We start from the raw sequence: 15,977 nt of genomic DNA on the forward strand, positions 1-15,977 counted from the left end.
CCTTCAGCTATCGCCCGTGCGGCCAGAGAATTGGTTGGCAACGAGCCACGCCTCCTCGGGCAACGAGCCACGCCTCCTCGGGCGACGTTGCATGCGTTCGTCACACTTATTATCGTTATCGGTTGAAAGCAGTGACGGTGATCGCCAGCAGATTATCCCGAGACTGAGATAGAATGATCGTCGGCCGAAGGTCATACAACGGCAATGCGTGTGAGCAGGAGACTTGGGGGATTAACACGTAGCAGGAAATAATCATAATTAGAAAAGCGGTCGTAAATCCTCTCCGAAGCATGTCAGGAAGGGGAAGAAGTTTCTCCATTGCCTTCCCAAAAAGGTCCTGCTGTATTACTCCTCGGTAGCTAGTAATGTGTACAGTCTTTTCTCGATATATGTCGCAAATACCTGGCTGATAAGAGTCGCAGAACCATCCCCACTACCGCGGGGTATACCCCGTGAGGGTCCTCGAACCTCGAGAGTCCTCGAACGCCGAGGAGTGTAAACATAATACGGATCGGGTACGACGTTCAGCGTGGATGAAAGAATAGTATCCTCTGGACGATACATGTCGCTGGCAAAACCCATGTTGGTGACATATATCGAGAGAACACTGTAAACATACCATACAACCACTTTGCCGGTCGTAATGTCTCCCTATTTCTTTTTTCTTCTTTTTTTGAAGGTCTTCGCATTTAACACAATATTCTTCCCGCAGACGTCACATTGCCCTCAGGTATGCCCGCGGGCATCGGCGAGCGCCAGTGTCGCCAGATCAACACTTATATCCCCATTCTAATTTCCCCTTTTAGCGCGCTATGCCTTCCATACTTCCACCACGGCCCGGTCATCAGATACTCCGGTACTGGCAGAGAGGGGGTAACTTTCGTCCCCTCGATTCGTGCTCCCTCCCCTCATCTGGCGACGCCCGCAAGGCTTTGCTGAACGGGACTGATCTACACATCATCGTTTCGTTTCAATCGACCCGAATGTTGGATCATTCGTTCGAACGCGTGGTAATGGCAGCGATTTCGTTGGCATCTTCCACATACATATCTAGACACGACTCCAAAGAGACGTTCGTGAAACTCATCGAAAAATTATGCTACGCGTTGAAACAGTGAAATGTTATCGGTGGGGCATCGTTGTCGAAAGTTCCGCTTCACGTTACGAATACTTTCGCTCCGGTTATAGGAGACGACAACCCCGTGGAATGCATCGTAGGCGTAAGATTCTAAAAGAAAAGGTTTTTTCGAATTAGTCCCGAAAACGCGTGCGCATGCCCGGAAACGTTTCTCGACGTTTCGGGTCGAAATTTTTCACGGTTCGTCGTTAGAAACTGAAACAATTGACCCTTTGCTCGGGGGAGGGGGGGGGGGGGAGTCAGCTCACGAATTTAAACTTTGCATGCTGTACATCTCGGAGATGGTCCATCCACAACGAGAGGTGTAAATGATCGTGTCATCTGTGTTTTATCCGAGATGATCATCCGAACTGATTACTGAACAGAGTAGGATCAAGCCGCGTTTACGCTTCCTCATTTTGTACGCGCATCGCCGATGATTCGTCCGCAATGAGAGGTGTAAAGGTCGTTGTCGTCCGTGTGTTTCATCGAAAACGATCATCCAAAGTGATTAGTGAACAAATCGTAGGGTCGGTTTCTACTTTCGGTGAATCGACTGAATGATTCGATCACAACGAAACGGGCAGTTAGTACAACTCCAAACCTGCCGAAACAAATGAACAGCATTCGTCTTCATCGTTCGTCTCCGGTTCTCATCTTTCGTGTTCATTGCGGACGATTCGTCCGCGACGCACGACCAAAGTGAGGCGGTGTAAATTCGTCGCGTTAGCTCGCGAATTCTCGAATCGCGCGTAGATGATCGCGAAGAACGAAACAAGGGGAGCAAAGTGTTTTCTGTCGCGTCCTCGCAACAAGGGAAAGCGGGAAAACAGAGCACGACGATCGGCAACGGCGACGGGCAAGGGCGCGCAATTTTTCTCGAGTCTCTTTCCGATAGGATGACTAGATTTCTTGTCTCTGCTTCAAAGGGAGAAACATAACGCAACAAAAGGAAAAGGAACCGCGAACGAGAACCCGGAGAAAATCCGTTCGACGCGACGCGACGCGACGTGACGTGACGCGAGGCTCTCGATCCGTTGAGAGATCGACAACGCGGGATCGTGTAAATAACTTCTGTGATAAGAATCGATTATTAACCATTTGCCGAACGCGAAACCCCCTGAAATGAATGCCCCATCGAGGCCGGTGCTGTCGGGCCACCTTGGTCTTCCGTGCAGATTTTCTCGTTGAAACGTCGACCGTTTCCGGTTCCGTTCCCGATACTTGTACAGATCCGCAACCTGTCTCGAATTTATTACGAGTAACGCACACGTTCTTAGATGTTTAAAGAGACTATACGGATACAGTGAAACATATACTGCAGTAAGGAGTACCTTCTAGAATTACTATTTTCTAAGGACTATCTTTTGTAATCACGGTTTTCCAGAGGATCGAGGGTCAACCACCTCCCACTTCCGGTATCTCGTCAATGACGTTTTACGTTCCACTTCGACTTTTGTCTAGGAAACAGTTTTATCAGAGCATTTCTTTCGACGTTTACGAGCTCCCGTTTTATAGCAAAATCGCTTCCTGCTCCAGTGTCGTTCCCGTGGAACTGTAAAGTATTTTGCTAGATTTTGATCGCTTGCGTAACATCAAAGATTCAAACGGTTTCGTTCTTCTAAATTGCGGATCGTCGTAACCTATGGTTGAATCGACGATTCAACTACAAACATTCCGTTCTTCCACTAGTATATATTCGTTATTGAATATTCCAAATCTTGTACCTGTTATATAAAAATAATTTCCATTTTCATGTAGGATCACCAACCTTTAGTCGAGAAGTTTATAATACAATCGGCTATCCTGTTTCATCAAAATGGCTTTGTTGCTTGGACAAGTGAGAAGAATGTTCTGTTTTACGAGAACTAGGGTAAGGTACCCAATCACTGTGCCTATATTAATTATACTGATTTTTAAAGCACAACGAATATTAAAAATGGGACATATAACATATGTATTAATTGATTTTAATTATAAAAATTTAATATCTCCTTTTTAATATTCATTATGCTTTAAAACTAAGTGTAATTAATATAAGCACAGTAATTGGCACTCCCCACAGTAATATGGTCCCTTACCCTAGACTGCAGATCTTTGTACAAAATAAAAATCGTCTGCAAATATTAAAAATGAAATTATTTTGCATCAATTGCAAGATTCGAAACCTGTGCGCTCCATAATGCTGAAAACAATGAGCCAATATTTTCCAATTCTCTCAATCATTCTAGTGTTTTAGATTTCGCCTACTTCTCGTAAAAACATTAAATTCGCAATTGAAATGAAATTTGCTGAAACGTCGGAACATCCTTCGAACGTTAAAATTCCGTGCAACGAGTACAAAAATCAGGTCCTTTGCGGTGTTATTTCGAAACGCGTATCTTTTTCGCGCGAGTGCAGCCTGCACTTTGCGTCGCATGTATGAACTGCACATCAATATCGCCGCATGCGATCGCATATTTTCAGCCGACTGGTTCCAAACGATGCGGAGTCAGAGAATGTTGCTCGGTCTGCCGAAAAACGAGGGGTGAGAGAGCGGGCTGAAAAAATATGTTGAACGTTGTTAATCAATTTTCCCTAATCGAATTTGCCCGATAAACAAACGCGAAGAGATCAACTTCCAGTCGGAAGAGACCGATTCTTTTATTCGCCGATTATGCTCTTCGATTCCGCGAATGCATCGTCGCTCGACCGTTTTGAATCGCTTCCTCGATACGGGGCGTATTTGTTGCGGTCGACGTGCTTCGATACATCGAATCATTTGCCCGAGAAAACGCACCGCGCGCGAAACGGCATTATTCGTTTTCGACCGGCCACAATTCGAATATTATCAATGGATGACCTCGAGCAGGTCGGACCAGCCACGGACAGGTGTATTTCCAGCCCAATGCTCGACTCGTTAAACTCTAAGGTCCTTGTACATGATCGAACATGCTGCATCGACACTCGGATTCCGTGAAAACTGCGTCGGTCTCGGTTTATGAGCGCGTTGTCCATTCTTCTTGATCAATCGTTGTTAAAACGCATGGTTCTAACTGTCGGATTATTTTCTAATTTCGACATCATGGTGAATATTAAGAAGGGTGTCTTAACCCTCGAACTCCTGCGAGCCCTAGGCCTATGCCGGAGTCATTTCTGACCCACGCCGATATTTCACTACAGTCCTCTTTCGATATAAGGCGATGGCTCGGGACCGGCTTTCGCCGTATTTCGGATGAAGAAGAAGAAGAGGGGACAGCGATTTTCTTCTTTCGAAATAAAAATCGTCGCGTCGTCTTATATCGGAATAAAATTGTACATACTGACGGTCCGTCGAGCTTATCCCCACCGCGACGACTCACGAATGACACCGACATAACATACGGAGGGTTAATTATACGGAATAAAAAAGAAATCGGCAAATTAATTTTATTGAAAGAGCTGTACACGAATGAACCTTCTTTTTAGTCACAAGATCGTTTTTGGCAACTAAAAGTTTTTCTTTTCCCTTGTCAGCAAGTTATTTGTCATTGTGCACATTTTTATCTGTATTCTTTTTTATTGCCCCATAAATACCGGCTTGTCTTATAAATGGTAATGAGCTCTTCGTAAAATTCTTTATCTATTTATATTTTAGATATAATACTTCACTTTAGGTAATTGTTCGAGCCGGTCACTAGAGAGTATAATTAGACTTAAACTTTATTGAAAAGCTGCATTAAAACAATTTTTATTCCAAAATAAAAACTCGATAAGACAAACGATTTACGCAAGCACAAATACTTCAGTTTCATAAATTTATTATATGGAGAACTTAATGCATATTCTTGAAAAAACTTCACATTTCTGGAGCCAAAAGATTCGAAACAGAATTCGAACCCGAGTTCTCTGTGCGAATAGGTATATCGCACAAAAAGCTATATCAAAATTCCTTTTCTTCTCTATTATTTAACACTCCGTATGCTATGCCGGAGTCATTCGTGACCCGTCGCGGTGGGAATAAGCTAGAGCGACAATCGAAAATCATTATTCCTTCTTCTTTTTCTTCATCCGAAATAAGATGACAGCCGGTCCCGAGCCAACGCCTTATATCGAAAGAAAACTGTAATGAAATATCGGCGCGGGTCAGAAATGACTCCGACATAGGCATAGAAGTCGCAGGAGTCCGAGGGTTAATATGTAATATTTGTAATTGAAAGCGATCCGGCGTTTATTTTAACTGTACCGGCTATGCATTTCTGAATCATCCTGTTTTTAAAGCCACTTTGGTATTCGAGGCTTAGCAATCACCAGATCCCCATCTGGCCGTGGGTGATGAACAACGGTTTCACGTTACGTGGTAGAATTTAACGCGTCTTCATTTGTGACTAATTGCTGTCAATTACGAGAAGCTCCGCTTGACGAACGAAGGCGAGCTGGATACAGGAAATAACGAGGCTTAGCGTGGAAATTGGCAATCGTCGTCTAATTGGCCGGCTTCCAGGCAATTTCGCGTTGATACTCTCAGTACCGTGCGTGCTTTGAACATTACCGATCGTCAAAATGCCCTTCAACACCGCAACACTTCAATGAAACTATTTATTCGATATTCGTGAAATTTCAAGTTGCGTTTACTGTTTCTTTTTTTTTTTTTTATATTATACGAATCTCTTACAAGTGTTGATCCAATTTTTCATTTTTCTAACAATTACTCAGAAGAGCAAGTAGAAACTTAACGACTTTCCGAATTACATTCCCCAAAAGCTAGGCATACTATCGATTTTTTACAACAGTCCACTTGGGAACAATAGTATTGCATTCATCAGCATTGTTCAGTATTCAGTGGCATTGTAAAGAACAATGAATTAGATGATTTGTAAAAATATTATTAACGAAATTTATTTACTTGTTAATGACTGTCAAAACTGTCCTATAAATATGGAAACATAAATTAAGAACGTGAGGTAAATTCACAATTTTATGAAACACTAGAACCAGAATGCATTCTTTCTCGATTTAAATTTGCAATAAATATGTAAACTCTAGAATTTACTCGCAACATATAAAGTCATTTTGTCAACGAAAAAAATCAATTATTTTGCCAAGACTCACAAAATTCAGCTCACCATCCTCGAAGAAAATTATGTTCACCCCTTGCCGTGCTTGCCCTTAATACTTTCACAAGAAGAGAAAAGAAAATTTATATTTATCGTTTGGCTATGTTTACTTCAATATTTAAATATTGGTCGCAGACGAAGAGAATATTCTTCTGCCCTAAAAGAAAGGCATAACGAGACTGCTGATGTTTATGCAAAAGAAAAAATTGTCTAGGCACATTGTGAGACATAGAAATTAAGCAGAAGTGAATATTATCTTTTAACCGTTTTAATGAGTTGAAAAAATAGTGTAATAATACTTTCACATTTTCCACTTTTCTCGTCTCCACAAATTGGTATTTTCTCTGTTCATTTTTGTTATAAATGCATAAAATCCGCCGTCGAAGCATAACACTTGCGTTTTGTAGAGTTTCAAACTATCGTCACGAGTCTGACTCGTTATTATACGCCAAGGGGTTAACATTCAATTAACTCGAGTTTCTCTCGAGAAGAATCCACTTTGTCCCGTTGCCTCGTGTCGAGCACAGGAGCATCCACTTTCTCTATTACCCGGTCCATCCTCAACTCAAGATGAGTAATGGATGATGACACGTGACTCCCATACTCATCGCGCCCGTCGCAAAGCAGAGCTCGATGTCTTAACACTAAACCTTCCGAGCACTAAAACTGACTAATATGCGTTAGGAGAGACCGGGGGACAAGTTGATACATTTTTCAGTTCATAAAAGAAAAATTTCATTAGAAATTACACAATTGCATTTATTTGGATTTCGTGCGATCGTTACTGCAACATACAGGGTGTCCCAATAATGTTATATTACCTTGAATGGGGTAATTCCTGAGGTCATTCGAAGACACTTTTTCCTTTGAGAAAATGTTCTCCGCGGCTTTGTTAAGGAGTTATTAACGATAAACACGGACCAATGAGGGCGCGGATACAGTGGACGGATTCCGGCTCGGTCATTGCCAAGGTCACGGGATGTACTGCCACGCCGGAAACCATCTGAGTGGCCCGTGTTTTTCGTTAATAACTCCTAAACGAAGCCACGGAGAATATTTTCGCAAAGGAAAAAGTTACTTCGAATGACCTCAGGAATCACCCATTTCAAGGAGAAGCAACATTTTTGCGACACCCTGTATACTTAATTTAACAAATATGTAGAATCATTTTGCATTGGAGGCGTTCTTATAATTTGAATATGTCCTAGAACGAAACATTTTAGTGTTAAGGTTTAGTGTTAAATCCCGTGTCCCGGGTGAAAGTAGAGAGCCGATAAACCTGGGAGCTTTCTCGTAACACTGGAGCAGAGGGCCAGCCGTAATTCTGACTATAAAAGAAGCCATGAATCATCCGCTTCGCCGTTGTTTACCTCTGTATATAGCGGTCCGATGGATCCCAGAAGGAAGCGAAGTTTCTCGCGACTCTTGCGTTCCCACTGTGGCCAGCTCTGATTTTCGCGAGCCTTCTTCGATTATGGTTATGGACGGAAAACGGGTGTAGTATACGTTTCGATGGTGGATGGCACCGGTGTCGATGGCGAGACTCAGCGCGCGTGGTCATAATAAAAGCACTTGTTACACTCTGAGCGAGCTCGTTTTCAGACGTGACGAAGTATTAAAAAGAGAGGAGGAGAAGAGTTTCTTTGTAAAGCGCATCGTACTTGATATACATAACTATACATACGCATACTTTGAACACACGAATATACGTATAAATAAAATAGTCGCGAGCGCATATGTATAGATAACATCTATATTCATTACGTATAAATACTATGAATAGGCGTTTTGCTTAGGTGATACGTTATATAAATATGAATTCTATAAATTCTATACACATAATTAACAAGCCCTCGAGCAGCGTGATGAGTGCGTCCGATTCGATGAGAAAGTGTGTGTGAGAGAGAGGGAGTGAGAGAGAGAGAGAGAGAGAGAGAGAGAGAGAGAGAGAGTGAGAACGAGGGATTATCGTGTTACTCGTGAGAGGAAGATAGGAACCGCTACCACGATTCGAAACAAGTTGAACTAATGGATAACCGCGAAGTGTTAATAAGTTGTAATACTAAGAAGAGTCGTTAATGAACTAAATACAAAGGAATTGAATTAGGTTACACGGGCAAACCAGGTAGTCTGTCCCCATATTCGTCTCTGTTCCTATTCTCTGCAGTCACGCGTACGAGAAACGCGCGCGCGTGCACGCGGGGGTTGATTTTTGTATCGTTCTTCATCGTTTCTCGAGCCGCAGAACGGAACGCGAGTGCGTGTTGCGAAAAAAAAAACCCAAAAACAGAAAAAAGAAAAGAAAAGAAGTACTGTGATCGGTGTTTTAATCGTGACGACTACGACCCGCATCCTGGACATGTACACCGGAAAGCTGTATACACATAATATAGACTCGCTGGGATTATTTTTATTTCCGTACGGCTGTGAGCGTACCCTTATCTTCCGTTATTCGTTCCCTGGGGGGGGGTGAAGGGGTTGAGCGTTCAAGGGTGTTTCGCGGGCTCTCGAGGATTACGTCGATTAAAAATAAGCCAGCGAGTCCGACAGGATACCTTTGTTTACATTTATATAAACACACGAAAAAAAACACACGCTCACACACACACGCGCGCGCGCACACACATACACGTTACGTACGTATGTTATTAACGGTAGGCTTAGTCACGTGAGAATGAACGCTCAGCCATACGAATCACGTGAAAACGACGAATCTACGGTGAATAAAAAGAAAACGATCCTCTGAGGACGAGTCGCACCGGTCTGTCTCTTCGGTGTGTCCGTTCCCTCCGTTCCTCCCGCGTTCCATTCGTCGCTCTTCGTTCGTTGCTCGAAAACGCGGGACAAAACGTTTATCGTACTGTATACTCACGCCATTCACGATCGCTTCCGCGCGAATACGAGAGAAGAAAAGGAGCGGAGGTCGTCTCGCGTGTACGCCATTCTTCATTTTTACATGAAACATACCCGTAGATGAGGAACGAAACCAAGTTTGCATGGAGAATAACCGGATCAAAGACCAAAAAGAAAAAAAAGGACCGCTCTCGTTTACCATTCCAATCCTGCTCCACGCACCTTCCACCGCCGCCATCTTCACCCTCCTCCTCCTCCTCCCCTTCCCAAAGCCCCTTCGTCAATCGGAGTCCATGCGAATCTATCCACATGAAAGAGGAAGCATCCTCATTGCATGCCACTCGAAACGACGCACAATGACGACTAATCGTTACCGTACCGAGAAGAAGAAACCCGCATCTCGGGCATTACCGACCATTGTATATAGTCTCTGTACGTACAAGGACACATACGAACATATTATGTATTACCTTACACGCATACACACGCGAGAGAACACCGCAATTGCGAAGCGAATCCGAGCGACACGGCGCGGCGGCACGAATCGCGACCGCTCGATCGGAAACCGCAGTTCGCCGAGGGAATCCGTTGCGAAAAAGCTGCGATTCGCTTCGCGGAAATCCGGCCTGTGCGAGAGGACGATGGCTGCCTCGGTGATCCGCAGGATGAGCTCTTGGAATTCGTCGAGATTCGTCGCGAAAACGGTAGAACGCTGTCTCCGGTGAAATTGATCTCGAAGATTTAATGTTCGTACATCGGTGAACTTGGTGCAATGTTCGAAGATTTTGCGGAAATTGTATTGCGATCCTACTCGCTTCGCACACTATTCTGCTCTGCTATTCTCTATTCTCTTCGCTATCTAGTATTAGCTGGACAAAAATATATGTAAACGCGATGGGTAACAGGACTTGAAACTCTGCTTCTCCAAGTACCGAGTTCTATTCGGAATCTTTTTCGATTTTGTCTCCATTATTCCCCCAGTTCCGTTTACTCCCGGATAGACAACAATTCGTTGTTTCATTAGATGACCAAGGAAGATCGGGGTCAAAGGGTACTCTATCCAGAAAGGCAGCTTAGGGGGGGAACCTTGTGTAAATGGCCTGTTTTTCTAGAATTTCTTTCGAACAATGTAACGCGTAGATTGATTTAAAATTTTAAGCTATCGTTTATTAACGTTATAATGTAAACAAGAATATTTTTTATAAATTTTAATCGGTAATATCAACGGTGCAATGGCGGCTTGAAAATGGTATCCTGGAAATGCGCCGTGCAGCGTACAACGCACAAAAATAATCTGAAACAGAAAAATCAAAATGTAATCGTTAGTTTATGCAAATACGCACAACATGACATTCTTCTTTTATTAAAATTTGCAAAATTGCAAAAATTGCGAAGTTAAAAAAAAACGTATTTTCTGTTAATAACAATGTTTTAAATAAAAAATTAAAAAATCGAAGCTCGTCATGTTGCGGCCAATTATTTATAGAATATATACACCAAGTGTCATAAAGATCGAGTAATCAGGTTTTGAGCTGCGTTGCGTTGCACGGCCTACGAAATTTTGCGTTTCCTAATTTTTTTATCGTACTAACCATTTTCCTATCGAATTGTAAAAACTCCCGTTTCTGGAATCAGGAGTGTGCTTCATCTCCGTGTCGATTTTGCAATTGCTGATTTTCCTGGTCGAATAAGTTAGTAATTAATAGCTAAGTTCTCCGTTAAATAATCTTTCGTACATGAATAAGTCGTCGCATAATTGTTAGCTAAGTTCTCCGTTAAATAAATTCGCGTGCATCCTCGCATCAATTCTTGGTTACCTGACAGTTACGAGACTTGAATCGCTTTGATCAGTAATTGACCAGCCAATCTGTCGACTGATTGGTTCGAGAAAATTCTGTTCTTTATTAATGATCGAAACCTGGAAGACGCGGACGTCGGCCATATTGTCGCGTCCGAAGAGAATTTGATCGAACGAACTAAACTCAAGGCGAAATCCTAGGAGCAACCATACTCTTCCCTCGCAGACCGGGAAACTAAAAAATTAAGTATATATCGAGCGGTATGAACGCGACGCATACATTTCGCGACCGGTTAATTCGAAGATCGTGCAACGTTAGAGAAATGAAAATCAGAGTGCTTGCCATTCGCGCCGCCGTTCGTTTTTCTCATACTCTAGTCGTTGAGTCGTTATAGACATTTAACGTGGTTTAGAATATTATGCCTATAAAAGAAAACCATTAAACAGTTGCTCGTTCAGGCAGCGTGCGCAGTCTGCACAAAAGCGAAGCCGAGGATGGGGATACATTAATAAATAATAAAATAAGGAGTAAGAAATAAAGCCGCGCGGTATGCTCAAATTGTAGAGGAAAGTTTTATCTCTGTACATGCGCTTAAGAGAATCCATACCTAGAAATATTACAATTACTACCAATGTTAAAGAGCGGGAGAGTGAGAGAGAGAGAAAGAGAGAGAGTGTGAGAGTGAGAGTGAGAGTGAGAGAGAGGGAGAGAGAGAGAAGAGGAAAAGTGACATTCGTTGTGGTGCGAACAGCCACGATCCGACATGTTTTTAGCGTTAAGTTGAAAGAGAGAGCGCGCGAAAGAGAGAGAAAGAGAGAGAGAGAGGAGAGCCAGACCCAAACGGGGTATCAATCGGTTCAAGTGGAATCGCGTTCGCGCGGCACAAGAAAGTTCCATGACACTGTAAAGACAAACGAATAATAAAATGAATATTTAAAAAAAAAATATGAAAACCAACACGAAACAGAGTCGACTTGAACGACGGTCGATCGTTGCATTTTGAACCAAATCGACCAAGCGGTCGGAGCTGTTACGCTAGAGTTTATTACGATTTTTCAATTGAAATTATTATTTCAACCCTTTACACTCGCATGTCTTACGATCGCCTACGACGAGTCAGCGTTCCTCTTCCATCGTCTCGCTGCAAAACGGCGTCGTTACTGATGCCACCATGCCGATCGGATCGCACTATTACCAATCTTATTCCGAACATTTCACTCTCGATAGAAACCATTGCAATTATTTGCGAATCCAGTGAAGAATTCGATCGTCAGCTGACTGCACACGCACAGGGTTTCAATTGTCACGAGTGTAAAGGGTCGAGGTACATACGCAATACGAAAAGTAGGAGGAAAATTGCGAGAGAGAGAGAGAGAGAGAGAGAGAGAGAGAGAGAGAGAGAGAGAGAGAGAGAAAGATAGGGATGGTAACAGCTTGAAATGTTTAAGCCGAGGTGGCTTGTGCTGCGCGAATCGGGGTTTCGAATGAAAAATAGGCAAAAGAAATCGGTAACATCCTATCAGCTCCGCTATTTCCGCCCGAACGGAACGTGGACGAACGAGAACGGAGCGTAAATGCGACAAACGGAAAGATCCGAATACGTACGTAGATCGATCAAATAAAACATCTGTATTATCTTCCGGAACAAATATATACAATAATACGAAGAATTTAAGGAGAACATTAACGATTAACGGTTAACGTAGTAGATAATAAACGAAAGATACAAATGCCCAATCGGGAGAGGCGCAGGATCGATTCATGAATCGATTCATCGTTCACGTTTATTTCCGTCGAGCTTATCGTTTCCGGTGACGTTTCCTGTGAAAGTATTAGGTCACGCCACAAGTAATTCGGTTTTTCGGTTTGTTAAACGTTGCTTCTACCATAACGATCTTTGCTTGATAGACATTCAATTACGAATGTACGATTTTGTTCGACGTTTACTTTGTCAAGAACTAACGATAACAGGTACTTATTTCCATTGCACAGATCCGCTTCCTTTGAATCGCGTAAGCTCGCCATAATCGTACAGAATCCGAATTTAATGTAGCATGTGCACTGCCGTTCAAAAATCTCGAGTACCTTTCGTTTTTAACACTATACCTACCACCGCCGGTCGAAATGACCGGTTCCACATTTTTTTATTTCACAATTACTGAAATTATAAAGATGCTTCCGTGAGAAATGATTAAATAAATGTATTTAGTGGAGCATGCATTACCTGTAATAGGAACCAAACAAAATCCATGTAAATTCAATCTCGTCATTTTTATAAGACAACATGCACCAGTTATACTTTTAAGGCTTGGTAGGTTTGGTGTTAATTACAGTTCGACGGAGCGATGATATATCCAATGAAACGTTTGTTCGCGCAAAAGACAATTTCGGAAACGGAAGTACACGAAGGTCAGTCAAATGTGCGCCGAACTTTTTCTTTAATTTTCTATTTCAGCGGAATGTTTTCAAAACGCCAACGAGTTATTCAGATCGTTGCATATGAAATGTTCGATTTCTGAATGCAAACGTTATGAAGCGTCGCAAGAAATTATAATCTGCAGGTTCATTGTTGGACAGAAACGTAAGATAGAGAAAATACCAGACGATTTTAAGAATTCGATTGTATTAGTCGTGATTTATTAACATTACTGAGAGAAGAAATAAATACCTGCACAGTTCCTGTTCCTTGATCGCGTTCACGTTCATTAACGATTCATGCCAAGCAACTACCCGTATTCTCGGTAACGTCTCATCCTTAAATTGTTAATTGTTTGCACCTTCGACAGTTAAAAACGAGATAACATGTTATGCAGTAGAAGTCGGTGCTATTCGTTCATTTATCGTTCCAGCTATCCAGAAAACGATTAAATAGAATAGCCCGTGATGCAGATCGATTGTAAGACATATCTACTTGAACTTTCACTTGGTTTTATCTATACACGAGACATTTGATACAACAATGTGCATAATCAAAGAATCATTGGATAATAAGGAATTAGGTAAAAGTGTGAGAATTGAGTAATGATATCGAAGAATGTTTGTTTTATACAAAACACATTATATTGCATTTATTTTATTTAAAGACTGCAATAGAAGTCAACTAAAAGACTTTGAGACGGTCGAAAATAGTGCATTGAGGCTCCCAAATTCTTTTAATGTTTATCCTGCTTTGAATCGCACCGACACATTGTCGTCGTGAAATCATAAAATCCGCAATCCATTGATGACGATTAAACTCCGCGAGATGTGATGCTAAACCAAACAAATAAATATTGCCTTGCATCACTTTCCCCTTAAACCTGTCGCACAACACAAAATCCGGTGAATATTTGACTGATCCTCGTATATTGTCGGAACTTGCTTTGAGCGGCAGTGAACGTCAAGCAGGTAAGTGAAACCGTCGTGGAATCACGGTACATCCGACTCGACCTGTCCCGAAAAACCGCATAACGTGTGCCACGACCTAATATACACATATTAATCCACGATTCTATTTTACTATAAAAGAGAGACCGGCGAGGAAAGTTTGTGGCCGTTCGCGCGAAGTTCCCCGCCACCATCTCGATGATCGATCCTGCGCACGGCGTTCGGGTCACATGCTCCTAATTTGTATTCAAGTTTTACACAAGTTTATCCGATGAATTTACCGTATTCTTTACGAAAGCTTTTATTCTATAATCTGTACACGATTTAAAAAGAAAAAAAAAGAGAAAAAGAAATGGAAAACGAGCTGGCGGCCGGGCTGCGACGGCCCCCCACGGCGTCGGGGCGCGGCCGTGCGCCTGGAACGCGATTATCGACGACAAAATATATACATATAGACGTAACATACGATATATTTTGTGCTAAACTCATTTCCACCATGCAATGACGATGGCAGTCAATACCGTTTCTGAGAGTAGCTCATCAGATAGTCGGATATCGACAGACGCCCATGCTTTGTTAACCATTATTTCGACGCGCGCGCGCGCGCGCGGAGGTGTTCGCGTAACACGCGACGAAAACTGCTACTGTAGAAACGAGAAAGAAAAAATGGAATGAAAAGAAAAAAAAGAGAGGAGCAACGTGTCCATAGTTTGCTTGCTAAGCTCGACAATTGTTTTTGTATCAACCGAAACGGGGTCGACCGGACGGTTCTCGTCAAAACGAGAACGTTCCGCGTCGAGGTACAAGCTTGTCACCTGAAGTCTGCCTGTGTGTTTAGCACCGAACTGCCGCCAACGGAAGTAGAGTCTCTGACATTGCATCGCCTGGATAATTAACGCTTTCGCGACCGCTCGCTCGTCGGTTCGGGGAAACGTGCTGCTTACCGAGACGGTTCCCCCATACGGTCTCGGTTGCGTCTTGAAACTTTCGGCAAACGGAAAATCGATATCGACTCTCGGTCCTAAATCTCGGTTCCGTACGCTCGGGGGGGGGGGGGGGGGGCATCAATGATTTCGCGACGTTGCTTTTCGAGTGTTCCAAATGAGGAGAGACGCTCGAATCGGTTATCGAACGACGGAAAATAGGGAGAGAGAAAGAGGGGGGAGGGGAGAGCTTTGACGTTTCGACAACACTCGAAGACGGTCTCGAAAGCGTCGATGCGTCGCGTGCAATTATTTTTGTTGTAAATACAGCGGGGAATATGTAATTCGTGTTTGTCGTTATCGAAGAATGTATTCTATATGAATTTTATAACGAAGAACGAGTAATGTAATATGCTTCTTCCTCTAGGGTTATTTAGAGGCGCGGAAACAATAGTCGGTTAATTTTTGCAATTGCGCCGCGGTGGGTCGCAGTCCGTTGTATTTAATCGGTCACTTAGTCGACTATCTGGAAGCATGATATTCCGGAAACCTGCCTCGGATCATTGAACTTGTATACCCGTGTCATTTTCTTCCAATGGTCTCTGACTGTCGGGGCCCGTTCTTTCTGTTTCGAGATTCCTTTCTTTTTTGGGGGGGGGGGATTTTTCATTGTTCTGTAAAAGTGCGTGCGCGCTCGCGTATATGTAGATCATAAATAGAACATCGTCATTCGACTGCGTCGCAAGGACGATCTTATTTATACTTTGTAATGTAGTACCGGCCGTGGAACGTGCGCCATTACATTGCAAGCCAGTCGTTGGATTATTTCATGCATAATCGAGAC

The 15,977-nt window shown here is 42.8% G+C and overlaps 1 long non-coding RNA gene across 2 annotated transcripts in view; it reads right to left on the bottom strand.

The window, feature by feature from the left end:
* LOC143352601 (uncharacterized) overlaps positions 1-13,944 on the bottom strand; it is an 86,485-nt gene extending 72,541 nt beyond the window's left edge. For both annotated transcript variants that reach the window (XR_013081970.1, XR_013081971.1), the window contains exon 1: positions 9,245-13,944. This is a non-coding gene — a long non-coding RNA (uncharacterized LOC143352601). The remainder of the gene's footprint in view (positions 1-9,244) is intronic.
* Positions 13,945-15,977: the final 2,033 nt, after the last annotated feature.

Source organism: Halictus rubicundus, chromosome 3 (genome assembly GCF_050948215.1).
Source record: "Halictus rubicundus isolate RS-2024b chromosome 3, iyHalRubi1_principal, whole genome shotgun sequence".
NCBI classification, from domain to species: Eukaryota; Metazoa; Arthropoda; class Insecta; order Hymenoptera; family Halictidae; genus Halictus; species Halictus rubicundus.